General features: G+C 36.6%; 1 protein-coding gene across 3 annotated transcripts in view; it reads right to left on the bottom strand.

Moving 5' to 3' along the window:
- LOC129775400 (fibrinogen alpha chain) overlaps positions 1-17,973 on the bottom strand; it is a 396,109-nt gene extending 378,136 nt beyond the window's left edge. Inside the window, exon 1 of one of the 3 annotated variants that reach the window (XM_055780118.1) lies at positions 17,658-17,973. The gene's annotated coding sequence lies outside the window, so the exon portion shown is untranslated. Of the gene's footprint in view, positions 1-16,491; positions 16,592-17,657 lie in introns of those variants that run through there. The other 2 variants (XM_055780117.1, XM_055780119.1) reach the window with 2 other exon arrangements.
- Between the last annotated feature and the right edge of the window lie 4,829 nt (positions 17,974-22,802).

The following is a 22,802-nucleotide window of genomic DNA, read 5'->3' as shown; positions in this document are numbered from 1 at the left end:
TTGCCGATTAGAATGTTTTCTACCATCACATTTGCAAAGTTGAGAGATATTTGTTTTTCCTTGCATAAATCGGCTGGTATCGACAATGTCAACGCAAAAGTGATACAAGATTGCTTTCATGTTATTGGACACGAATCGCTAGGCCTGATAAATGAATCATTGCAAACTGGGCACGTGTCTGAAGTTTGGAAGGAATCTCTTGTGGTTCCCATCACCAAAGTTAATGGGACGGATAAAGCCGAAGAGTTCCGCCCTATTAACATGTTGCACACATTAGAAAAAATTTTAGAACTTGTTGTGAAAGGCCAGCTGATGAAATTTATTGACAATAATAGTTTGCTGATACCGGAACAGTCGGGATCGAGAGGGACACTCTTGTGAGACCGCACTAAATCTGGTGTTGGCAAAATGAAAAGAGAATATCGAGGCTAAAGAAACTATTTTTGCGGTGTTCTTGGATTTGAAACGCGCTTTTGAAACAATTTCTAGGACCTTATTGTTGCAAACATTGAAGCGCTTTGGAATTGTAGGGACATCAGACAACTGGTTTGAAAGCTACTTGTGTGATAGAACTCAAAAGACTCGTTTCAACGATTTTATTTCTGCTCCCATCGATAACACACTTGGTGTACCACAGGGAAGTGTGTTAGGGCCCATTTTACTCATTTTATATATTAATGATATGCGGCGGGTTTTACGTTTTTGTGATATCGACTTGTTCGCGGATGACACTGTTCTGTTCATCGCAGCGAGTTAAATGTAATCGCGGAGCACTTGAACGAAGATCTTCATTCTCTCGCTCGGTGGTTGAAATTCAAACAATTAAAGTTAAATGTTAATAAGACAAAATACATGATAATTTCTTCAGCAAACTTCAGAAAGATAATTTTGAAATCGATGGTAAGACTATTGAACGGGTTAAAGAAATGAAATATCTGGGAGTAGTTATTGATGGCAGACTAACTTTTAAGTCTCAAATTGATAATGTCTTCAAAAAGATTGTTAAAAAGTACGGCACCATTTGTCGTTTGAAGAATGATTAGTAAAGTCAAACTATATAAATCACTCGTCTCACCACACATAGACTTCTGCTCATCCATCCTGTTTCTTGCAAATAATACACAACTATTGCGATTGGTTAAAAAATAAAATCATGCGATTATTTTTAAGATGTCATAGGTACACTTCCTCTGTCATAATGTTGGACGCGCTACAGTGGTTATCTGTGAAGCAAAGGATTTATTACTAGACAATGGTGTTCATCTTTAAAATTTTGAATGTTATGCTGCCTCGATACTTGTGTGATCGAATTGAACGAGGAAGTGATTTGCATAGATATAATATAAGAAACGCGATTGATGCAAGTACACCTAACTTTTTATTTAGCAGGTCCCAAAATTCACTATTGTATAAAGGATTTAAATTCTTCAATTCGATGCCCAGAAATATTAAACGAGCGGCAACAATGGCTGAGTTCAAAGAATTGTGTCGCTCACAAGTGAAATCTGTGTTGTGAACTTGTAAAAATGTTTCAATGTTTCTATGTTTGCATAAGATATCATGTTCGTATTGATGATGATGGATTTTTGTTGCATTATTGTTGTTGTAAATTAGATTTGAAAAAAAAAAACAAAATGTAAATGAGTAGTCTACAAAAGCTTGAGCCACGCGCGCGTTTCGGTAGACATAGATAACTTGATTTTGAACACTGGCGAAAATCGTTATACAATGAAATGTTCTGAAACCGGATTCGAACCAGGGATAGCCCAGACGGATTACTCGTAAACTATCGTATTAGCAGATGGTTATATCGAGTTTTTTTCTGTACCGCGGCAGATCTCAGTGTAAGTATCTAGTGACAACTTGAGGATATCGGGTTCGATTCCCGATCAGTCAAGGATCTTCCCGGGTTGGAAATTTGCTTGACATGCCTTGGGATTATATCTTTGTTTTTCGGTTTCCGTCTTTTGTTTAATGTTCTTATGATAGTAATTTATGTCTGCAAGAACCAGTTCATTTTATTTTGCATACTGGTTCCTGATGTGCTTTGTTAAACTTTAGAAATTGTCTTAATGATAAATCGTCCTGCTCAAACCATTGTAGGGGTATGAAGTGGGACCATCATCATCATCATCTACACCGAAATGCTGGAAATCCAACAATTGCAGTCACCGAAAAGCAGCCGTCATTGATATATTCGTCTTATTGATAACATATCGTTTTTGATGAAAACTGTTCACAAATTTCACAATTAATTGTGAGGAACGATAGAGAAGTATAATTGAACTCAATTCTCATACCATCAAATTAATAGGCTGATCACATGTTTACAGCAATAAATTCTGTTATTAGAATCGAGAAATTCGTTATAGTCTTCAATTGCAGTAATAATACTCGTCGTAATATTGCCGTACTCCGCTTACTCCACGTTGATGACTGACTTGCTCATGGAAACTCTAGCAATCGTTCGTTGAGAATGCGTATATCAAATTTCTCGATGAATATTTATCTGCTGGAGCCTCTAGAGGATCCATTTGCGCTCGTTCAAATCCGTGTTCCAAAGCGTACCGTGTATTGCTGATTGTGATTGTAATTAAACTTTGCGTTCTTCCATTTCGGCATCAATTACAAATGCGGCGAATGCGATTTGCGATGCAAATTATCATACTTCAGTGATGATTTATCTTGATTGGAAACATTTCACCGTCGATTATTATTGTTAGACGTTTTGTCCTATTACACATTGATTCAAATACTTCGTTTACGCTGAACACAAATCGAGACGTAACCAAACCAAAGAACAAAGATAGATTTTCAAAGCTCGAATTGCCCGTTCGGCTTCGCTTCGTTGTCTCGTCTCAGCACCATTTTGTTTCTCGCCGGCTAACCAAATTTATGACAGCATTCAAAACACCTGACCGCACGTAACACCGATCACCGTTTTGAGACGGTGATCGTAATCGACGATCTCGATGCGAGATGCAAGTTTGACTATAAAAAGTGCTCCAGTTTTGTGAAATGCTTGATTCGAGTGCCGCACCTGACCATCGCTGAGGCTGTTGGCCGCTAACTGGGTTATGTGGAGCGGACATTCTGCCACAGACCCAACAACAACTGCGACAGCGACCGGCCAGCCAGCCGGTCAGCAAATTAATATTTCAATTTATTACCCAGCCTCAAACGGCACTGGTCTGCCAGTAGCTGCTGCTGCAGTGATCGCGGCTTAGACTTTTCCATCACACCGTCGAAGGTACCGCCTGCAAAATCTACGGCGGCAATGTGTGTCACTCAAGAAGCCCCCCTAGTCGATAGTTTCCGAAGGCGAGATAAGGGACAGCCGTGGTTGTTACCAAACCGCGAGCTAGATGAATGTCCACCACAACGGAACGTGGCGCTTGCCAAAAATTTATTGATTCGCCATCGTCGGTGTCCCCTCGGTTGCGACGATTGTGTCTCGTCGTGTTTCGGTTGAATGTGGCGTACAACTTGTTTGACATTTTAATGTTTGTTTGGAAACCTTCCGAACGATTACAGCGATTGAGAAATGCCATTGTTGAGAAATGCGTACAAGAGTACAAGACAAGACTTGTTTTACATAAAGTTGTTTTCCGTTTGGAGAGTTGGTGGGATATTGAGACGCTTCAAAGTAAGGCGGAAGTCGTACAGTGCGTTACTGTATAATTTTACGCATCATTGGAAATTCTTCGTAATTGAGGCGATTTTCTACGCAAATGAAATGCATGGATAGAGAACAGGTTTGGGAGGTGTCCGAAGTCATGTTTTATTACTGTGCTAATATGTTTCGTGAGTCTGGCAGTTTCTTTTGTTGAACATGTACATCGATTTAAGCTTAGATTTCCTGGAAAGATGGAGAAATCAAACATTCAACTCATTTCCGTGTGGAATATATCAATATCTCGTTGAGAACAGAGATTTTATACCGCTTCACACGGATTGTATAGAATCCACGCCACAGACCTTCAAAAACGCTTGGTTTGGCTTTTTGTGGTCGTATCACCGAATTTTGGCTCTCAATATATGAAAATTTCCCCATGAATCTACTTCTCGAGAATGCTTGAACAATTAACACATTTGTAAGCGTTCATTTTCCACGCATCTGGGTAGAACACAGGAAGCTATCAAACAGATTATACTCTGCTCCGAACATGATATACATATGGAAGAAATAATTATTTCATTCCCAGCATTGTTAGCGGTACCCAAATTCCCCAGGCGCAATTTCCTGTTGTTCAATATTTACGAACGAAACAACATGGATGTGATTCATTTTCCAGCTCTTATTTCGTGGGAAATCATCATTATTTGATTATTATTTAACACATCGAGGAGGATATGCTTTTTTTCTCGCCATCGAACATTCATTTTGTGTCCGTTCTGGGAAGCAATTTTTGATCCCACTAGCAGTACTCGTGCGGAAGTATAGATTGCTGTTAAAAATATCTCACAATGAAACAATCATGAATGTCATCCAATGCCATTTTGATTGTATCTTTTTTTTCTAACGGATAATAGTGAAAAAATAGCCTGTCTTCATTAAAACTAACGTCAGTGGAATTTTTAAGTTGGCAACACATCTATTCAAAATGCGTCTACTTCAACTTCAAAACGTATTCAAATTAATTTAGTTAAAGTGTGAACAACGAATATTTTTATGGCATTGAAAATTTCGATTTTTGTATCGAAAAAATCGTCATTTGCGGGAAGTTTTTTTATTTATTTTTTTTCTAAAGAAAAGCGATGGCTATCACGTTTGTTTGTCGAAGTTTGCGAATAAAACGCTCCATCGCTAATGATGTATGACAAGTGGTTCTAATGAACTTGAAGACCCATCGCGAAAAATCCGAGACACACAATTGGAAACACCTACCCTTTAGTGAACGATAACGACTACATTTCATGTTGGTTTGAACAGAACTTTGAAGGAATGGGAGAATAGACACGACAAGATAATTCTTCAGCATTACAAAAAAAATCCAGAAAATCACCAGTGTCCGCTAGGCAATCCGAAGTCAATAACAGGCTTATATAATATATCTGTATATATAAATCTCGTGTAACGGTAGTTGTTACCAAACTCCTCTGAAACGGCTCGACCGATTTTGATGAAATTATGCACAAAAAACTTGGTAAGCATGAGAATAGGTTGTAAACTATATACGATATCGCTTGGATATCGATTTCTAAATATTTAATACCGCTTAGAGTGCCTCTATGCAGAAAAAATTTTTTTTTCTTAAATTTTGCTTCAAACAATACATATAACCACAAATTTGAATCTCCATACACTATTTTTAATTGCGATTTTAGTAGTTTTTTACAACAGAACGAATTTATTTATGTTGTAAAATGACAGATGGCGCTAGATCGAATCTTCATCCATCCATTCGCAAGTAACCTCACTTCGTGAGTAACCTCACAAGCCAGGCGTGCCGGCGAGCTGGAAGTTCTCACTTGCTCGGTTTACAAAACGTCAATCACGTCATCAATTCTGATATAAAACATCTGCTGGAGGTGTCTGCCCAATGGCGCGAGAAATTGTGATTCGAAGATAAAACAATAATCTGGAATTCATCGTTAACGCACATCGTCTCATACGCACATTCGACTCTCTCCATGTTCGTCTTCAATAGCACTAACGTTCCCAACGTTCGCCTTCTCATCGTAGTATTACTTGCATCATTTTTAGTAGTATTTAGTTCAGATTTCTATACCAAACAACACGCCTTGGATGTATTCTGAGTGGAAAGCTCTAGAATGTGCGTGACCACAATGCAAGCCAGAAAAAAAATTTGACGAAAGATTCCCAACCACAGGTACTCCATTCATTATGAACATCATTACTCATTTTGAAATAATATTAATGAATAGCTATACCAGACGAATAAAATAAAGGAATGCGCTCGATGGATTTTATGTGTATCGTATAATGCCACTATATGATTTCGTGAGCTGTACTAATAATTCATGGCCGATATGAACGCGAAGGTAGAGAGTGAACGACCGCGATTCCTACGACCTAATCAACATAAGTGGCATGAGAAATAATACATTCCCTTGGGAAACGCTATCATGAGCAACGCCGTAACAGCTATAGAGTTAAAATTATCCGAACGGATTGCAATTTTGCATTCTGAAATCCGTTCGATTCAAGTCCAATCGAGTTGTGCAAATATGTCAACCTTGCGACGCAATTAAACATAGACAACAAATTTGTATACAAAAAGTGATAATTTCCATTCAAGTTTCAAAAATTGCTTCCGGGTCTGTCAATCTTATAGAAAGTAAATTGCTCCACGAATACGAAAGAATTATTTTGACGTTTATTTTGCGACAAGGGAAGGTTGCCGCATTTGATTGAGTTAGAGTCGAACGGGTTTAAGAAGGCAAGAGTTGAGTTCAATAGAATCGTTAAAACATTCAAACACGCTTAAAATACATTGGTTATGTTTTATTCAACACCCAAAATATTCTCTAGAAATAATTTATATGGCAGAACAACGTTTGCCGACGAGTTTTCCAACGAGTCAGCTAGTAATGAATAATAATCTAGATCTTTCATAAAATTGGCTTATCAAAATTGACTTTTTGGCATTTTTTGAGTCCTTAAGGGTACCTGAATCGACTATTTCAGAAAAAGATAGTTCTACGAACCCCCTTGAATTGGGGATACAAATATTCGTTTTTTTGATAAACCCCCTAAGTCCAGGTTTCTAATCGTTATCACGAGCAGCGCTACGGTAGATATACAATTTGATACATTCATTCATTTCATACTTACAAAACATGATCAATATCAAACCAATACAACGACATCGGAAGAGACTTACTCCGGATGGATCAGGTAAACCATTTAGATGAAATAATTAAGGGTAAATTATTCGCACATTACTCAATCGATTAGGAAAGGGAAATATCCCTCGGAAACTTGAAGACGAGAACTGTAATCGACTTTATTATACAGCACATTTCGTCGTTTCCCGTTAAAGTATCCCACTACACGACCGTCGAGATAACTACGGGAAACTATGTGAGAAAATAACTATTTTATTGCATAGAAGTGCCCGGAAAACCTCAAATGACTGAAAAATGTACTTTAAATTTCCGCAGTTCAACCAGTTCACTCACTCAAAGGACTTCAGGGTCCTGGCGGTGGCAAAAAAACACATACGTGACGCTAACAGCATTACTTATATATATATATATATATATATATATATATATATATATATATATATATATATATATATATATATATATATATATATATATATATATATACAACATCTCAAGCACCCCCCCCCCTCCTTTAATACAGAAAATAACTTATTAACAGTCCCCTTCTTACTTGGTATGAACTTCAAAAAAAAAATAACATCAAACCCGCTAAATATACCGCTGATTTCTCATTTGTTTGAGAAACCCCCTAAGTCCACCTACTTTGAAGCTTTATATGTTGGCTTAAACTGTTAGATTGATGAAAACTCGGTTTCACAAAATATGTAATAATCGGACATGAAACCAACAAATAGGAGAACCAGAAGTGCGTCAATCGGACTTATGAGGTTTCTTAAAAAAATTATTCAATTGTTTACAACGCTATTAATGAGGTATGTTCAAAAAGTATCGCGAATTTAGAATTTTCGCGGGTTACGTATATTTGAATTTCGATTATTTAGTGGCGTTATGTTGGTACTCATGTCTCTCACTTATGCCAACAAGTTCGGCCATTTTGAATGTCCAGTTAATTGTTGATAGGTGATTTGCTTGCACGTGTTTTGGCTCGTCTTCTATTTTTACCTATTTAAAAAAATGTATCAAAGAACCTGTATAAAATTTTGTGTGAAAACCGAAATTAAGTGCGCGGATGCATTCCGGATGTTGGCTGTGGCATACGGAGAAGCTAGCTTAGACCGAAGCAACGTTTATCGGTGGTACAAGATGTTCTCAGAAGGCCAAGAAGATGTGAACGACGAAGAGCGTGCCGGACGCCCAAGTACTTCAATAACAGACCAACAGACCAAAAATAGATGAAGTGAAGAAAATGCTATTGGCCAATCATCGAATTCGACCAAAAACAGCATCGCATGAACATTGCTAATGAGCTGTTCGGTCGAATGTGAAAGTTTTGCTTACAGTCTTCTTTTTATAAATAAATAATTTTTTAAATAACACAAAATTCGCGATACTTTTTGAACACACCTTGCACAACGTTTACATGTAAATAATAAGCCAGTGTAAGCTTAGTAGGAAAAAATCTATATACAACATATTCATATTCATTTTTTGTGTACAATTCATTAACACGTTGAGCTCTGCGTCGGTTCCTGCCTTAATAAGCCTTAATAAGAAAGACATCATCACATTCACTGGTCTTGTAACAGGACATTGTCCGAGTAAATATAATCTTAAAAAAATAGGGTTAGCATGAGATGATATTTGTCGCTTTTGTAATGCCGAAAGCGAAACCTCGGAACATTTTCTATGTAATTGCGGAGCTCTAACAAGACGCAGACTTCAAAACCTTGATGAAGCTATTCTGGAGCCCAAGGAAATTTGGTCTGCGTCGCCGATCAGGATTATGAATGATATCAAACAGAGTATTCCTGAATGGCACCTATCTCGTCATAGCTTTCTGTCTACTCCTTCATCAATGAGCAGTAAATAAGCTTGAAATGTAGTGTAAAAAAATTAGGTATACCACAATAGTTCAAAATAATAGACGCAGTGGTTCACACCCAACAGGAGGAAAAACGACACTCATACGGAACCTCAGAAATTCTAATTTCTCATCATAGTCAGGACCACTTCCAACCGGCGATGCCTACCTTCCTGATTTTTCAGGATTTCCCAGACTTTTTGGCACGTTCCTTGATATCCTGACAAACACTCTATTTTCCCTGATTTTACTGAAATGATCCTGATTTATCCTGATTTTTATATTTACTTCATCAGAATAAAAATTATCCGCAATAATTATAATGGGATCTCTGCCAAAGTTTCCTTGAGCTCCAAATATAATAGTTGATTTTCAGGAGGAATGACATGGTTTTAAAATATAAATTATGAATTCAAATTAACTTCTCCTTATCAAATTAGTATTCTTTGTAAATGAAAAACACTTTTTTTTGCAGGTGGTAAAGAAATCCCATACGAAAATTGTGTCTGAAGACAATTTTATGTTATAATGAAGAGTTTCAGTAACGATATCGGAAATGTATATACAAATTGTTAAATTAGAGTCAGTAATACGTGTTTGAAGTAATTCAATACCATAATGTAAAAATTTTCATTAAAATTTTAATATTTTTAAACTGGCTTCGTGTCTTCTGATCTGATAAATCAGATTTGGGTCCCAAACTTTCGAGTTGAATACGGATAGCCTACATAGGAAAGCTCTCCGATTCGCACTTATACAACACTTACTTTTTATTTCGTTTATTATTTATCTATTCCAAAGCAGGTGCATTGTTGACATTTATAAAAACTTTATGCTGGCGTGAAAGAAAAATCAGATTTGCACCTTTGCACGCTCGAAAGGACATATGAAAGACACTTAGTTTTGAATAAAATTTATTACTTGATGTTTTTTGAAACTCTCTTGTATTTGTCATATACGTTTTCTCCAGTCGTGGTGATAATACCACTGCAGTAATAAAACACAGCGTGAGTGACAGTTACCGGAATTACCAAACAATCGTCAGACATTTTAACACTTGATGACAAAAATTTTTACATTTCGACGGCTTATTTGCAAAAACTTGTAGATCTCGCGAGATTTGTAACTCTGTTCGATCTACCGAGCTCAAAGAATCAAGATTGTGTAACACAACTGTGCATATGAAACTGAATAAAAGTATGTCTGCCTTCAAAAATGATGCTTTTGTTCTCCCAAAAATCGGCACGAACTTTCTGGACAACCCAATATGAACTATCCTGATTTCTCCTGATTTTTATATTCATTTTTCCTGATTTTTGAAAATTATAGTTGACAACCCTGCTTCAAACAGCTTTCAGTCAGCAGCAGAAACAGGAGCTAGTGCGGCATTTCCTCGACCTAGGGCGGAAATTCTCTGGGAAAAACCATGACGGAAGTCAGAAAATTTGTTTCCGAACTGGCGGCCTATTTAAAGACCTCCAAAACTTCTTGAGACCATCAACTTGAATTTTCAGTTAGCCTCTTTTATACCCCAGATTTTCCTTCAAGTTCCCGTTTTTCCCGACTTATCCTTATTTTTCCAAAGATACAGGACATATTATTTTTGTATCAAAATTATTGAGGCAGTAATTTTAACAACAACAGTAACAATTTCTATTATAAAAAGAAACCTAGACTATCGATTCGTGGTGAGATAAATGTATTTTTTTTCAAATTTCACGAAAAAAAACTCACTTTTACTTAAGGTGTCCGACTTTACCGCCTTTACTGCTTTACCGTGATTTACTCGAGTTTAGTAAGGTATTTTCGAGGGAAAGGTCAGATGAGGAGCATGGGATTATACACAATTTACCACGAATTGAACTAGTCTGTTTGTTTGTTTTGTTGTTAAAATAGTGGAAAACAAGTCCAATGCCAAGGGTTTGAGTATTTTTCAAAAATATATTTTATACTTTATGGTTTTCTGTGCATTAATTACGATAATTTGTTATTTGATTGAGTATTTTCTTTTAAGTTGTCGAAGACCACATTTCGATCTGACAAGAAGTTTTCATGTCATGATTTTCTCGAAGAATGAAGTTTGGATTCGCCCTAATAAAAATAGTGTTATCTAAAATTTGTTATCAAAAAATTCTACACCAAATTAATATGAATCATGTCAAATTGGTTGTATTTTAAGAATGGTTAGTCTTAAGATAAAATATTACACATAACTTTCATGCAGTATTTCATTTAGATTCAGCAGACCGAAGGGAGTTTAAAATTGTTGAGATTTGAATGACAATCACTAGTAGATTTTATTTGAGTATATAAAACTCATAGTCCTGACCCTTCCATTTATTTCCTAATAGCTCCACTATAACATCACCATCAATATAAATAAAAATGATTTGGTATCCGTTAATCCCGATTTAACTCGAGAACGGAGCAACGGATTTAAACATTCAGTATCAGGTTTGATCAGTCTTAATCTGCATCAGGTTTGTATTTCAAGGAAGTAATGAAATTCATCCGAAAAGTTTTGTATATCTATATAAGGGTGCCAATGAATGTATGGGAAAGAATCGACCTTAACAATTCGGAAAGCTACCCCACATAAAATGTTCACCACCTCGAAAAAACCCTATGCAAAATTTCAGTTAAATCGGACTTGAGGGAGAGTGGCGCAAAGCGGTCAAAGTTTTAGTTTTTCGAAGATCGTAAAATCAAGCGGGGAAGGGTGCGATTAACATGAAAATGGTGTTCTGGGGTTTAGTCTGTTTTATCGGAATACGAGGCAAAACGCATGGTTTAGGGTTTCGATATCTCATATGGAACTTCGTGCGAAATGTTGATTTACACGATAAAATACCCAATGCAAAATATCTCAATCGGACTTCATTGTATTTATTGTCGCAGTCGCAAATTTAAGGTTTTTTCAAAATCAAAAAATCACCCAAGGAGTACAGAGAATCGGGGTTTTAAAAAAAAAAGTTATGCCAAATGTCTTAAAATTGCACTAAACGTCGAGATTTAATGTTATCTCGAAAAAAAATGGTGTGTCAAAAATTGTCTTTTTGGCACTCGGTGGTTTTTTGAAAAAAAAACTTTTTTTTTATATATAACTGTAAGTCTCGACAATTCATGCAATTTTAAGACATTTCAAATCAAAATTTTTTTGACACCCCATTTCCCTTGAATTTGATTGAGCTGAAATTTCGCATAGGGTGTTTTTTCGAGGTGATGAACATTTTTGTTTATGTATTTATTTAGTTAGATAGTTAGTTGTCGTCAATTGATGTAGACCAATCAGTGCTTGGAAATATCTGTATCACATCAATCTTTTCAGCTGAATTTCCGGCCACATTCGATCATCATACCATTGCATTCGGGATACCGAAAATGAACCAACGCCAAACCTCACAATCACAGCAAGCCACTCACAGTTGATTCATCCAGTTTTTTTCATTCTGTTTTTCGTTCTGTTCTGCGTTCACGAAATGTGAGCAAAACAAAATATCGCAAGTTTTGTCATTCATTGACATTAACATACCAATTCATTCACCATCAGCATCGTTCTCGGACACTGACGAAACGGAGAAATTCGTTGAGGAAGATAATAAAGTACAGAATGCTCATAATAGTGACAATAAATTAAATTGTTCAAGCATGCAAGGTTTCCGTCTCAGTTAAATTGCTTTCATTTTACATAGTGAATATGCAGTTCCAAATCCACTTGTCAAAAATGCTTCAAAAGAAGAATTCCGATGTAAAAAATACCGTCTTGACTCAAATTTCAAAAATTTATCTTTTTTTTAATTCTGAACACACGAACATAAAATGGTGGTGTCCAAGACACGACCGCAATGGGAATATTTCGAGCTTCCTTTTGCAAACGGATCAAACTATGCTATAGAATTAGCGGATGAAATTGCCAACATCCAGCTTTGGCTGATATAGTTTGCATTCGCTGCTTGGATCGATTCTGCAGAATGCCCCCTCGCCGTCCAAGCCTAAGCAATCCTTAGCTGTGAGTGTGCATGCAGATCTTGCTCTTTTGTTGGCATTTCCGCTTGCGCCACCGATTTGCGTTGCCCTTTCGGAGTAACTTCAAAAACAACTGAATAAGCAAGGCACTGACTCATTGAGAAAATCACACACATATCGGGATATTGAAAATGAACAGTCACAACATTCCTGACAATTCAATGGCAATGAATAAATGTGAATGAATTCTCATGACTCGAGCTTTAAGGAAAGCTCAAAGAGTACAGAATGAATATGAATGAACACAGTTGTAAATTTGTTTGCCGTCGAATGAATGACAGTAGCATCGACAAGCAAAATAAACGCGTTACACTGATAAAAATATATTTTCAATGTTGCTTAACAAGCTCAATATTTCCAAGCTCTGAGACCAATACATTCATCTTGAACGGAAATGGCGAGTCCAGCTCGTCATAAACTTTCCTGAACAAACTGACGAAGACGAGCTGTACTCGCCAGAAATTATTGAGGTTTAATGTTTTTTTTTTTATGAGAGCAGCATCTGTAAGTCATATCGATCTATTGCTTCGATATACATGCACACAAGTTTCTAGAAAAAAGTAAAAAAAATGAAAAATTAAATAACCTGCCATAACAGTGCTTAATACTACTTAAGACTACTTACTTAAAACTAAAACAAGAGAAAGCTTAATTAATTCATTTGATTTTAAAAGACGAATTTGACAAATTACATAGTCGAAATATTTTGTATGTTGTAACTTTTTGATATTCGAGATGATGATTTTCATTGACACCCTAATCTATATCAATAAAAATAATTTGGAGTCCGTTCCTCACGATTTCACTCAAGAGCGGGGCAACGGATTTGAACAGTCAGTATCGGGTTTTATGCCTTAGTCTGCGTCAGGCTTATATGCAAAAAAAAGAAACTATAAACCGCGAATATAGATGGCGCACAGAAAAATATTGTTTGTGGGAATGTGAGTGTTCGAAGTCATTTTGATCAAAATATCAATTGTGAGTGGGACGAAGTTCGCCGGGTTAGCAAAATAATGATACAAAATCATTATCGAACAAAATTTTCGTTCAAATTTTTTCCACCACTTGCAGAAAAAATTATACTCTATTACATAAAATACATATTTGATACGCTACAGTAAATTTTCCTTAATTGTTTTCATTGTAATTAGAAATTACATATCATCTTTAGTATGCAGTCATACCAATAATCCTTAAGCCAGGTAGGATTACAAATTTCACTCTTGAATGGAATTTATTTAAAAATCATTTCATAAAAGTTTGATTTTCATAACTTGAATTTATTAAAGCAATTTTATTCATTTCAATCATTTCCAAAACTGTACATGATTGCTCTGGGATTGACAGTAGAAATTGAAAACACAAACTCACAAATTAATTAGACATAATTATTCCTCCCGAAAAAAGTCTATATACTGTCAAGCTTAAACTGTATCTTAACAGTTATATACGAGAAATTTGTCGACTGAAGAATACTGAATTCTGAGGATCGAATATTAAAATACGGTAGCACAAAGCGCCAAATCATATTATTGTATTTATCGTGTATCAATTGTGAAGCTGGAGGAAAATAGTAAAAACAACAAATATTCAAATAACTTGTATTAAAATCCAATTTAACAAGAGTTGTGAAACATAATTGACAACCTGTGCATTGTGAACATTTTTGTCTCATTTGAAATAAGGCAAAACATGTTCAGAATCGCATTACGTTCCAATCAAAGTGAAAAATATATTATAAATAATTCTAAGTGTATTTATAAACAAAAGTAATAAAACACGCTCTAAATCCCTTGATGATCTAGGAGTTTTTAATTAATCGTTTTAGGAAATGATATTCTGGGTAATCAAACAAAAAGAAGTGTGTCAATATCAATCCAGCGCGGGCTCGATTATATACAGTTTCGGATTTGTTTTCACTGTATATAATCGAGTCAAAAAAACATCTTTAATCGTTTTTTATATGCATAAAAAAATTTTTCGTTTTTTGAATATAAAAGAAGAATTTAACTTTTGATTCAATTTTGATTCCTTAAAGTCATAAAATACCTTTCTCATATAAAAAATCCGAATTCATTCTGGAGGTGATAAAGGATCATATTTGATGACAAAAATCCTTCTACGCATATGTTCGAATTTCAACAATGGCATAGTTATAGAACTTTTTATTTGTTTTGGGACTCTCAAACTGTAGCGCCAGTTTGAGAGTCCAAAAACACTACAGAAGCTACAGAAGAGGATTCTGTTGCTTCCATTAGAAAGTTTAGAAAATTTAGTACAGGATATAGTTGTGAAACATCCAAACTAGTGGATTTAAATAACGTTTTGGGAGTGAAAATCTTCAAAGTTAATAATTTTAAATGTGTTATTTTAATTTTATCCTAAAAATTCATTTTGAACTTGATTGTTTCTATTAATTATATTAAAGCTCTCTAACCACTCTACAAATTGTTCTTTGACACGACGGTATCTTTCCAACGACTGTATCTTTTTCAAGTGATAAAATGTATGTTTCGCTTTGATTATTTAAGCGAAGGAAGTCATTGGAGTTTAATTGATAAAGGTTAGCTTATACGATGATATCGGAACGTTTCAGCTAAGGTGTAAGAGGAAAAAATCCTTACTTGACGCAATAAAACTCATCAAGATAAATCTATCTTGTGTATGCATCGTCATCATTGAAGGAAGTCATTAACCACGAATTGCTTCCATATCTTACACTAATCAAATTTATATCTATTTCTCACCATTTTTTCCTCATTTCCAACCAGGGAGAAATTGATAGGCTACGGATGATTCGAATGAAAACTTGTATTCAGTCTGGGTTGGAGGAAATATGAGTTTTCCACAGCAATTGGGAATTTTTTGACTCAAGTGTTACTTGATTTCTCCTCATGCTGTTCTACCGAATATTTCCAACGCCGCGGCCTCAAATGTACACGTTCGGGGCTGGTTGTGGAAATGAGCTTCCAAACATGTTTTTTGAAGTTTTATCCCGCTCCAATAAACATTCACATAGACTTTATAGCGATTCAAATGTATGCTCTATCGCATCGTGGGAAATGGCGTTCAACGCTCCTTTTCAAGCTGTTACTGTTACTGAAGTCAAAAATGTCCTCTCAATATTGCCTTTATTTTTGGGAAACGGTAAAAGTCACAGGGTGCCGAATCAGGTGAATACGGCAAATAATTGAGAACACATATGTGATTTCAAGTCAACAATTGACGCGCTATAAGTAACCTGTGACCCGATGCATTATCGTGTAGAAGAGTCCAACTTTGTGGACTGTGTTACTCAGTTCAAATTTGGCGAGTTCTGGCCATCAAATGCTTCCATATTCAGAGCTAATATTCTCCACTAATAAGTGCAAAATTGTTCATCTAAACCATAATATCTTCGAACCACATTGTCTCAAAAAAAATTTAACAAGGATTATCATCATTCTGGTACGAAATAAACACACATCACAATGCGGAATCAAACGAAACTATTCACTAGATAATAATCTCTCAGTAAATCACGGGACACTTGTATTTGATACATGATATTTCCAACGTTTTAACAGTCCATTTTTAAAGGTGATCTACATCGATCAACTTAAAACGCTCCACGAGTCGTCTCACTAGCAATGATCAATCGACCGGGTAAAATGAGTGATTTTTGCGAGCGTTCTCAACTGATAAAAAAATACGTTCAATCTGTTCGGCCATATCTGGTGCTCGAAATATCGCAGTCCCGGGGTCCGCTTTGCGCTCGAAACAATATCGCATCCAACCAACCAACCAACCTGCCACAGCCACAGCCGCTCGATGCAGACAAGGGCACGAGCGGCTTTGCTGATATTAAATGTCACACACTTCAGGGTTCTTGGCGTTTGGCGCAACAACAAAACACGCTACACTCACACGCGACTGGGAAACTTGTTCTGTCCGCCTAAACTCCGCCGCCTTGTGGAGATAGCGCGCGCGAACTCACTGTTCGCCTCAATCACAGCGAGTTGTGTTCTTTTCACGTCAATCGGCGCGCGTAACTTCCAGCTAGCCTGACATTGACGAATAACTAATAAATATCACCGAACTGAAGCAGTATACTCGAACGCTTTTTGTTGTTGTATTTATCGACTACACCGAAGAATTGCTTCAGATTAGAATCTTTACTGTGGTGAACAATCAAGTCGCAGCACCGCAGCCTGGAAAATATTACTCTGGGACCTTTATAGCTGCCATGGAACGTTTACACGCATCGAAGAGACCTTGGCCACGATTTGGTCCACCGGCGGTCCTCTTTAACGTTCTGACGTGGTGACCGCACAAAATCAGCCTCCGAAATGCCCCGCGGCTGCACTGCGGTCAAGTTGCATAATTTATCTCTTCAAAGCCGCTGCGACGCAGGTTCTCCAAGACGACTCAGTCTACAAGTCACCCCGGCACTATACACGATTTGTTTGTTTTTTTTTATCTTCTACTCATCCAACATTTGCACACTTATTCTTTAATAAACAGCACGAAATTCAAGCTGCCTAGTTAGATTTGCTTCTTGTTTCAACGCTCAATTAACCTTTTGCAGTCGTCTCAGACATATTGCTGTGCACATGCATTTCCTCATAATACACACAACTGTTTTTCACTTCGAGCCACTCTGACGGTTTTCCAACAAGCACATACATATTCTGCCCACCGTTTTGGCTGCACATTATTGCTCTCGTTCAAACTTTCATCTCCAGACGGTTCGCAAACGCAAAACTTTCTACTTTCTTGTGTGCGAAAATCCTCTTTGCGAAAAAAAAAACATCTTTGCCCAGCCAACATCCGTCACCGAAAAATAAATCACATTCAGAAACCTCAGAGAAATAGACAACGAGAGAGAGAGAGAGTGAAAAAAGCCTGTCTCAAGCCCACCGGGGAAAAAACGCTCACAGTGTTTTTTGAAAGCTAAATAGCACTAAAACTTAACTTGAGTCCCCAAAAAGACAGCAACCCACTATTTCTCTTTACTTAATTTTTTTTTCAGTTGTAAAAAGAGCTGCGCGCACCTTATCATAAAGAAAAAAAACTATATACGCGTAAACTTTGGAGCTGTTTTTCGGCACTTTTGGCCAAAGCGAGAAGTGTTTTTTATATGCTATAGACACGCGCGCACACGCGAAGTTTTCCCTGCCTCCAGAGAAAAATATTGAGCTGGGCACCGCTGGAGACTAAAACAGCGCGAAAACGCCAAAAACACAACCGATTCGTATCGCGGTTAAATAATTTCTGCTTGCCCCGGCCTGGCCAGATCGTTGGTGGAGTTGTACGCTGTTCCACACTGCTGCTGCTGCATACAGCAGTCTAGGAGTTTCTCGAGAGAGAGCGCCAGCAGCAACAGTCGATCATCGGATCGGTGTGCGAAAGGGGGTCCCATGTTCGGTTGCCGCACGCGAAACGACCCCCTTTAAACCGATCACCGCCAAAGACGCGAACGCCGAGCGTATCCTCCAACTGCTGATCTGTGTGAGAGAGAGAGAGAGATCAATGAGGGGGTGGGGTGGTACCGGTTCCGCGGGGCTGGGTTATTATTATTATTATTAGGGGTGTCCGAGATCGTTGTTTAATACGGTTGCCATGCGTTAGTGACATGGATACTAATGAGTGTTTAGCGAATAAGTTCGAAACTTTGTAGCGGGCATAACGCGGGTATGCTAAACGATAGCCCTTCTCGGTCGGCAAGGAACGGCCCGGGTGACTTATGGGGGCCAACTTGGCGGAGATTAATAATGTTATGATCATGTCATCGGTATCTAGCGCATGATATAATCGCCAGAGCATGATTGTATAGTTTCTCTTAATTTAGAAATTGCCAAAGAAGAGTTCAGAAATTAGCGTTATTTGGGAAGATATTAAAATATCAAACATGACCCGAATACTGGAATCTGGTTGTAATCGATTGCTCAATGTGAAATGGATGCGAATGAAGGGAAATGTCCAAGTTACGCCAGTCCAAACTAAAAATACTCCAAAGTTTAACACGTTCTCTCAAATGTTATATTACCAAATTGATAAATGAGACACTGTGTCATGGTTCAACCATGAAATAATTTATCACCCTAATACTATCACTTCCTGGGTCCTGATTCGATAGGTATCCTATGTGTCAAAGATTATTTGGTGTGTAAAACAAACACTTCTTCGGACGTTCAACAAAATCTGGAACAACGGATTATTCACCAAAAGCTTGCGAGCTTGAGTACAACAGTATTCATCCTAAAATTGAACAACAGTCATTCCGGACCTGAAGCATTGAAGCAATTTATTCCTGTGACCTGACGACATTCTTCTATTGGTGCGCAGACGAAGAACCGATACACTCTATTCCAAACTACAATCAGCTTTGCCATAACTGTCACAAATGCGTAGTCTTTAAACTGTATCTCCAATGTACGACGCGATCCTACATAAAATATAACAATTGATGGAGTTGTATATAATAATCAATTAAAAAAATCTCCTGCGAATTGCCATCCGACCAGAGAAAACATGGAAGACAAGACTGTGGGCCTGATTCTCGAATGCACTTCACGGTGGATACGAAATGAAATGTATCCGCGATGACAACGGTACAGTGTCGACATCTGGATACGAAATTAGTTTCCCACTAAAACTCATCATTATAATATCAAATTATCTTCAGATGAATTTTTTGTATGAGATTATTATACCACATGAAAAAAACAAAGTTTTCCATTCACATTGAACACCAGTTTGATACGACGAAGTTAATTTTCATTAATGATTTTTTATTTGAAAAGTGCTCATTCTGACTGAAAACTCATTATTATCTTCAACACTTCACTAACTCGTAAAACGTAGTTCAATGGCGTGCCGTTTATTTCGTATCCACCGTGAAGTGTATTAGAGAATTAGGCCCTGTATTGCTCCGATATTTTAGGACTTTTTTTTGTAGAAACTAAATGTTACGTTAGAGATTATTCTTAAAAGAGCGTATACAAAACAAGGCTCCTGGAAATTTTAAATAAAAATTTTATGTAATCTGTTATATTTGTGTAAATCACAATAAGTCTCAACCGAAGTTTTTGCAAGCAAAGTAGCAACAGAAGTGAATTCTGACGTGGGACTACGTCTAACCGGAATATGTATAGGGCGTGGGTCCCCGGGGGAGTAGGAGAGTGTTGAAATGATAACCTAAGCACAGAACATGTAGGAAAAAATTAAAGATTTCAAATACTTATAATTCGAACAATACATCGGAAAGATTTTTTTTTATTAATTCGTTTATTTTTACAGGATCAGTTACATAAGTTTTTAAGGAGCCGAATTCAGAACTAAATTTTTTTAACTATACTAGCTGACTCGGCAAACTTCGTCCCACCAAAAATTTGTTTTTTTGTTATCAATACCTTCAAACATTCACGTTTTCTTACTATGAGCAAGTTCATGGGTCCAATCGCAGAACTGTTCATTGACTGATCTTCTATTCGACCCCATTGAATTTACCTTTTACTATAAAATTCCTAGCATTTCTAACAAAACTCATCATTATAATATCAGATTATTTTCAGACACAATTCTCGTTCAAGATTTTTCAACCACTTGCAAATATCATGTTTCTCCGTTACATGGAATAAATGTTTTATACAGAAAATATGATAGAATAAAGACAGCCGTAAATCGGTCAATTCCTTCCTCGAGTTCTGCTCTTATCAACACATCCGGCGATTTTTTTTTGTTATAGATAGAAGAAGATATAGGTGTGCGTTTCATCACATTGAAATCCATTTCCAGTTTCGAACAAAGATCAATTTCGCTAGCGCGAACATCAAATAGACTAACAGCACTTGTCACAATGTAATTGTAGAACATATGGGAATTTAATTTTCCAAATTATCCCTTTTTCCTTCAGATTTTTCCGAAAATTTCCAGTTGTCATGTTTGGTTGGAACACTATTGGTTGAAATATGTGTAATATTTTTATGGGACCTTCTCTCCATTTCAGAAGAGGGAGAGGTGTCATACCATTATAGAAACATTTCTCATACCCAAAAACCCTCACATCCCAAATTGTGCTTGATTAGTTCTAGAGTTATGCAGAAGTTTGTGTTTTATTTGTATAGCAGCCCCCCCTTAGAGAGGGGGGTGGAGAGTTTAACCACCATAGAAACGTTTATTGCAATTTGGTTTCATTTGCTTGATTAATTCTCGAGTAATGCAGAAATTTGTGTTTCATTTGTCTGGCAGACCCCCCCCCCCCTTAGAGAGGGGGGAGGGGTCTCGAACTATCACGAAAACCTTCCCCGGCCCCAAAAACCCCTACATACCAATTTTCATGTTGATCGGTTCAGTAGTTTCCGAGTCCATAAGAATCAGACAGACAGACAGAAATCCATTTTTATATATATAGATAAATATAAACAATTTCCTAATTCTATGGTTAGTAAGGTAGAAAACCGATTACTCGCGGTTGACTCGAGTTTAGAAGAGATTTTTTATTGTTCAGGACAATGATGGGATATAAGTAGGCTATAAAAATGTTGATGATCACACACAATTCTTAAATCTATTCGTATATCTATAGTGTATTTACATTTCAACTTATTCTACTGTTTATAGCAAGGGGACCAATTACTCGTGCTGATGCATTGTCGTGGTGCAAAATCCAAGTTCCACAAATATGTCCATTTGCAACTTTTTTTTCTCTCTCAAACGCCTCATAACACCAAAGTAACGTTTGCATTAAAAAAAAACTATGGATGGGTTATACTTATGATATAACCGCAAGGTTGACGTAGGACTGCCGTTTGCTTAGTAATCATTTGTGTTTTTTTTTTCAATTAGCAATAATCGCAGCTCGAATGTTCATAATTGGATACGATATACATGCCCTAGACCAATGAAGGAGAGATGTGATAACTGCTAACTGCTACTTGCCTAATTATTTTCTAGCTTTTAGTACATTATTATGTTTAATCACAATTGAACCGTTTAACTTAAAAAGTTTTTTTTTACCTATTTTTTTTAAGTGGAAACATCTCACCATAAAAAATAATTGAAATAAATTAAGTTGCTTGACTGTTGCAATAAACGAATTTCTAGATGAGCGATCAGCATTTTCGATCACAAGAAAATACTATTGAAAATAAAAGTAGTCGAATCACATATGAAAACGGGTATAATTTAGGATACTGTTGATCACTTTCGAAAAAGCCAACAATACAGCAATACAAATAAAACTCTCTCTTTTCTATATTCCGACACAAGTGTACTTATTCCTAAATTTGACAAATCATCGATAAAAAAAACCCTGAATAATGGCCATTGAAAATTTAGGACAAAATTCCGGACTCTAGAAGATTTATATTCGGAAATTTTATTTAATTTATTTTATTTTATTTATATCATACAAATCAAAATTAAAAGCGTACTTTACCATACACAGCAATACACTCAGGTGAGTAAACGATTTAGTTCTCGGAACATTTTCGATACTTAGATTTCGGATATATATTCGATATTAAGATTCCGTATCACCATCTTCCGGTTCCTAAAATACTTAAGTGTGTTCTAGCTCGATCAAACAAATTAAATCAAAGGTTGATCGGTCAGAAAAAAAACTCAATAGCTGTTGGGGAATTTCCGTACAGTCCTTGTACATATATGGGAGAATAGTTGATATAAGATTGGGTCGAAAAAAAACAGATCGGTCGTCCGACTGCCAGACAATTACATCTCATTGATACCATGGAAAAGAAGCGATCATAATTTTGACAGAATGCTTTGTGGAGGGGGTTCAACACGCCCTATGTGATGTTGTGATCTGTTATCTCAGTCAAGGGTTTGGGACACCTGTATATGCTGGAAAGACTTAACATGTTTACATGTCCGAGACGTTACCATGTTTCCTAGTTGGAAAAACTCGATGAGACTAGACGCAAGATAACAACATAATGTTCCTTGCTGTAAGGCAAAACACCAATTCAATGATTCGAAAATCATGGAATTCCGGAATAGCAAATATATTGAAACATGATATATTTTAATTTCATAAAAAGTTGATCAAACTACCTCATTTATTTGACTATTAATCAATGGTGAATTCAATTGTACT

Source organism: Toxorhynchites rutilus, chromosome 3 (genome assembly GCF_029784135.1).
Source record: "Toxorhynchites rutilus septentrionalis strain SRP chromosome 3, ASM2978413v1, whole genome shotgun sequence".
In the NCBI taxonomy this organism is placed as follows: domain Eukaryota; kingdom Metazoa; phylum Arthropoda; class Insecta; order Diptera; family Culicidae; genus Toxorhynchites; species Toxorhynchites rutilus.
Note: the sequence above shows the minus strand (reverse complement) of the source record. Positions and strands in the feature narration are given on the sequence as shown.